A 6000-nucleotide genomic window follows, 5' to 3' on the forward strand; every position below is an offset into this window, starting at 1 on the left:
GCACGACTGTGCCCCAGCGGATAAAGGTTCATAAAAGCATGGTTGGATGAGTTTGGTGTTTAAGAACAGACTGGCCCACACAGAACACTAACCTCAAACTCAATGAGCACCTTTGGGATGAACCGGAATGGAGATTTGATGAAAATTCCCATAGACACACTCCATGCAAGCTGCAGTAGCTTTAAAGGTGAACCAACTCCATAAAAATGCGAGTGGGTTTAGAATGAGATGTCATAAAATGTTGTGTAGGTGGCCAATACCTTTCTCAGTATAATGTAGAAATAAAAGGCTTACTGGGTTTTGGTTTGACACAGAGAATATTTAACTTTTTGAACAAAGGATTTCTCTGTTGATAAAACCCAAGGATTAAGGAATACGGTTGGCCAGACTTATGCAAGTGAAAAGAGTTGTCCTTAAGTTAACTTCAGTCTTAGTTATTTATAAACGCATGCACAGCACAGTTGATCTTTGTAGTATTTTTAGTCTCTTGCCACAGTAAACTTCACGGCTGGCGACGTCATATAATATCACATCGCCAAAACGTTGACTCCGCCCAGCAAAAATAATCTCCACAATCGATTGTGCCTGTGGTCTGAGAGGGAGCATTTCATTTCTGCTATCTGACATCAGGGTTCATGGCAACAAGCCTGATCTTGGCAGCACTGCCAGCACTGAGTCCCAGGATTTCCCCAGTCACCGGATGTTACTCAGATATCATTGGCCAGGACATTGAGTACTGGGAATAAATGGAATACCACAAAGTTCAGCATCTGGACAGCGTTTTTAAGTCCTTTTAAATAGCCTAGTTCTCTGTTCCAGTTCAACAGAAAGCTGGGTTCTTGAGTGTTTTTACACAGCAGTCTTTGGCAGAAAGTGCGCTGATGTTTGAGATGCAGGGTTATTGAATAACAAATCGCTGTTTGTGTGTGGCAATACACTGAGTGCTTGCCTTCGCTTACTTACCTGCAGATAAGTTGTATGTGAATATATGTGGGCTTGCACAGTTCAGCATGTGAGAGCTTTGCCCTTCCAAAGGCTGTATTAATGAGAAAGCAGATGTGAGAGCTACAGGGTTCCTACACAGGATAGAAAAGGATGACATTTCGTTTTAGTGATTTCTAGGTCTGGGTAAGCATGGGAAATAAAAGTACTATTGAGAAATATTTGTTTTCAGACCCATTCTCCTGTTCTGTTTTGTAAAATGTAAAATTCAGAATTCCCAAAAATGAAGAGACCATGTAAGCAGGACAATTCATGGCGAGATGTTGTCTGTGAGAAAGCTTGGTGGTGGAGAAAGCAAGGCAAGAGTGGCATAGTTGGTAAAATAGCTCTGGCCCATGTACAGCTGGAGTTGGAAAGATGGCCGTGCTCACTGCAGTTTTTACAGAAAGTGAATTCACAAGGCTCAACAGACACTATTAAATCAACCAGATTTTTAAAACTTTTTTTTTTTATTGTTATTCGTAAGGGCGTAAAAATATGTGTTAAATAATAAGCATTGAATATCAGGTAGTGCAAGCATAGGTGAAAAAAATTTGCTGTTTTTACAATTTCCCAGCCTTCTCCGGTTTGGGAGATGGTTGATCTGCATGATCTACACTACCTAGAACTGCAATCGTGTGGCAATAACATACTCACATTTACTTGCATAATAAACCTGAAAGTTTTATTTTATGCTGTGTCCAAAAATCTACAGAGAAATCTGGAAATTTGAGAGTGAAAATGTAATGGAAAGTTGTGTGGAAACACCTGGAAATAAATGAGTCAGCACTTAGAGGCAGGGAGCAGTAAGTCTGGTGGAAGGCATTCATCTCATCACTGGCAGCAGATACCAAGCTTTTGCCAGTTGAAGCGTAACACATAAAAGAATCTGGGTTAAAGGACAATATGGAGTTTTTGTTTTTTCTTCCTCATGCTCCAGTGACTGGCAACAAACAACAGACATCAGGTGACCAGTTGTATATTGCCTCAGGAGGAACTTTGAGAGGAAAATGAGAAATTCAAGCTGCTGTGGAAATCCTTCTGCAAATCTGTGCTCTAAATTTTGTCACTTCCTTATTAGGAACTGACTTACCTTTCTCAACCAAGGCTTAGTAAATAGTGGAAGTGAGAGTTGTCACGGTGTCGTGATGTTGTTCTAATGCACTGTATTTAGGGAAAAAACTATTAAGTTATTACAGGATAAAGTGGGGATAAATGCTGTTTACAAAATCTTACTTCCTGCCTTTTTCTTCAGAAAACTAAATGCACAGCATGATTTGCTTTATTAACAAAATACAGTACTGGATGTATGAGAACATACCTCACCTATAGCTAAATGTCAAGTAACTCTTAATGGCTTTATTTTTTCACCCATTTCCTTATTAGCAAGAACAAGCAGACTCATAAAATTTCTCATATATCCTGTCAAACATGCAGAAGAGATTTGAACATGAGATTTCAACTTTCATGTTGACTAATATCTTTGCAAGGTGAAACAACGGTGGATGTGGCTGTATTCATGTTTTTAATTTTCACATAAAATAAAACCAAATATTACAGATTAATAAAGTCTTGTGTTAGAAACGCTCCAGATGATTTTTTTGGAAACCGAGGCAATGTTCAGTCAAGCAGACGAATCAGTAAGCCAGAACAATTAAAACCACCTACATAATATATAAGTGGAAGCCAGGTTCCTACATGTTTTGGAGGGGGCTTTTGTTGTCGTGTTTGGAGGAATTGTGTTTCTAATGAGGGGGCAACTACACCAAAGTTTCTTTTTTTATGTGTGTTTTCTTTTTTATTGTCGTAGTGAGCTCCCTATTAGCAAGATAGTCCCTCCAAAAACACAGCAACAACAACAGTTAAATAATAAATCAATACCACTTCCATACATAAGCTTTTCATTCAATTTTCTAACCTTTAGGCAGAAAATGCTAGGTCAGCTGTCACAGCAGTTAACCTCCATTACACACGGATTATGTCCATACTTTTTTACCTCATATAGAGTCTTTAATTTGGAACATACTAAACTTTGGAGGAGAAAAAAGGCATGGCTCAGACAAGACACTTTCTACTGTCTTTTTGAAAAGACAACATAGCACCCAGCTGGAAGCTGTTAGGAGATCAGGGATGAAGTGATGGACTTTGCAACACTACCGAGCTAGCACACAACAGTGTTAATGAATTATCTGTTCAGGCACCTTTTTTCCCAGACTGACCTGTACACAGTTGCATCATGTCCTGTGCACCTGTTAAATAGTAAATGCAAACTGGCGGCAGAAAGGGAGCATTTTTTTCCTTTTTTTAAAATCCAGAAATCTAAATTATCAGTAATATAGTTTAACATAAGTAGTACTTGGAAAATGCTTTGTTTCTGGATTCCCTCCCATCGGCCAAATTCTTGGTTTGAATTGAGCCTCTCACCCCTCACCTCATATTAAGCTCATTTGACTGAAGACATAAATTATGTAACATGCTCTCCGAGCATTGTTCCCTCGCTACTTCAAGCCCAGGGTATGATCACCATCTTATTATGAAGCTTAACTATGCCCTCCCTCATATTAGTGCTACTCGTAATTATTTCTCTACTTTGCTTTTGTAATTTTGAGAGGTTACCTTGTGTCAAACTTCTCTCTCACTCACTGTTTGGAGGCTATTATGTAATTTGTCTATTAGCACAGGAAGGGGAACACTGTGAAGTACTGACCTGAAACGCGAGTGCACAGTAATTAATTTTCTCTTCTGATTGTCTGCTGTTCCCATTACCCTAATCAGCATTTCATTCACTACACTCAACATAACACGGCGTCAGGAACTTCAAAACTACCTCAGAAGTCTGCGTTTGCAACTTGTGATTTTGACACACAAGGCACGGTTATTAATGCGCATCCATCTGGCTATTGCTATTGACAGGCATGCTCCCTAGCTGACCAGATGCATGTCCAGGTGGCCTGATAAACAAAGCATATCAGAGACGCTAACAGCACAGTGTTTGGATAGTTGTGGGATGAGAGGAGAGCGCAGAGCTGACTGGCTTGCTCCATCCAAAGATTAGCCAATGATGGAGCTGCTTTTGCCCTCGCACTGTTAGAAAAGGTTGGACCCCCTGATGGTGCCCCAGAATGCTTGTACAGTATTGCGTGTGGCTGAGATACTTCATTGTGTAAGCTTTCCCTCCCAGCAGAAACATGTTTGCTTTAGCCGGCATGAACACTTTGTACAGACTCCTGATCTGAACATAAGCATGGGCAGTGATTTCCAAATTGTGTCACTAATGACCAGATTTTTCCTGTGTTGTTGTTGGATTTTAGTCACTCATGCTGTTTTTTTCCTCTCCACGAACAAAGAACATTTTGCAAAATTATGCACGATACAATAGCTAAGCTCTTCTTTTTTTAAACTTTGGTGATGCATTTATTTATTTAATGTATTTTTATATACCTGAATTTTATATGAATTAAGTAACTGATGTGCTGAAGAACAGCAGAAGCTTTTTTGCCAAACTTTGTCAAGATCACCAGGTTTGCCACCAACATACGACCAACTCTGTGGACTTGAGAGACAGACAGACCTATTCACACGCACAGAATAGAGAACAAGAACATGTAACAAATTTAGCATGACTAATGTTTCGATGAGTAATCCAACATGCTGTCAATCATTACTCACACCGAGAACAGTGTCTTTGCTCTCATTGGTCCACAGGCAGCCGTGCTGTGCGCTTTGTCAAAGCACAGTCCCGTGACTCCCATCCTAAGGCAAAGAATTGGGCCAAGCTGTGCTCGTGTGTGTGTGTGTGTGTGTGTGTGTGTGTGTGTGTGTGTGTGTGTGCAGAAGAGGGGAAAAAAAGTAGTGATTATATGAACAGGGGTTGTTCTTGTCACTGGGGTGACGGCTACAGACCAAATCAACCTAAATTCATGTGTTCCCGCTCAGGAACTGTAAACAAACAGGGCTGCAAGGACAGGCTGGAGCTGCGTTACATGCGACTGTTTTGACGCCTGGGCAGTAATGCAGCACCGTGAGGCTTTTATCCAGTGACAAGTGGCAACATCCTCATTGGTGACCCAAGCTTCCACGCTTCTTGCGTGGAAGCTTGAAGCATCTGTATCTTATTACGGATCGGTTACACACACATTTAGTAAACAACACCAACAGCTGGTTGCTTGTATGTCACATTTGCTGAATTTTCATTTGCTTTATTCTTGTGTTTTTTAGAATTAACCCACTTAATTCTCAAAGGTTACTTATGTATAGAACCACTTGCCAAATTATTTAATTTCTTGTGATCTAAATTGTCTGCCTAGAGCGGACTGAGCGCCTCACTGAATGATAAATGCTACAGTACTGCTGAAGGGAAAGGAAATGAAACTCTCGAAGAGATGAGTAAATTTCCCATTAATCCCATCGTTTTCTGTTAAGAGGAAGATGTTTTAGCTTCTCCTGGCTTTGCCCCTGATGTTCCTCATTCAGGTTCTTCTTAATGTATTGCTAAATTTTTTCTTTTCCTGATTGCCTAAAACCAAAATCTGTTATTTACAGTTGGATTTGTGCACTGTAACTTTTAGTCACGCTTGCACACCAGTTTATAGTGTAGCTTTGCATTAGCCTTCATGCTTTCCAGGAAGAAAATGAATTTTAGAAATAAAGTATTGCTTCATTTTTTCAGAAAAGGATCACAAGGAGCAGTGACACAGCTGTAATGTGGTTGCGGCGGGGGGGTGGTTGTGCACAAGCAGCAGTAGAGGTCTAAGAGGGAAAGAACAGAGCTCCAGTTACTGAGTAACCCCGAGCAGCAGTCCCATGCTCACCTTTCCCCTAATAGCCCTTCACCTTTCGAACCACGTGAAATGAGCCTGCATGCTGACTCCCCATAGTGTGCACACACACGCACGCACAGCTCACTCAATAAGAAAGCTAAACCGGTGAGAGCATCACAGCAGAACATGAAAACACTAGAGCATTAGGCAGTAGTTTTCCTTGACAGAAGAACACACAAAATAGCTTGAAGGTGGAGTG

This window comes from Aulonocara stuartgranti (assembly GCF_965226115.1).
Source record: "Aulonocara stuartgranti genome assembly, chromosome: 14".
Classification (NCBI taxonomy): domain Eukaryota; kingdom Metazoa; phylum Chordata; class Actinopteri; order Cichliformes; family Cichlidae; genus Aulonocara; species Aulonocara stuartgranti.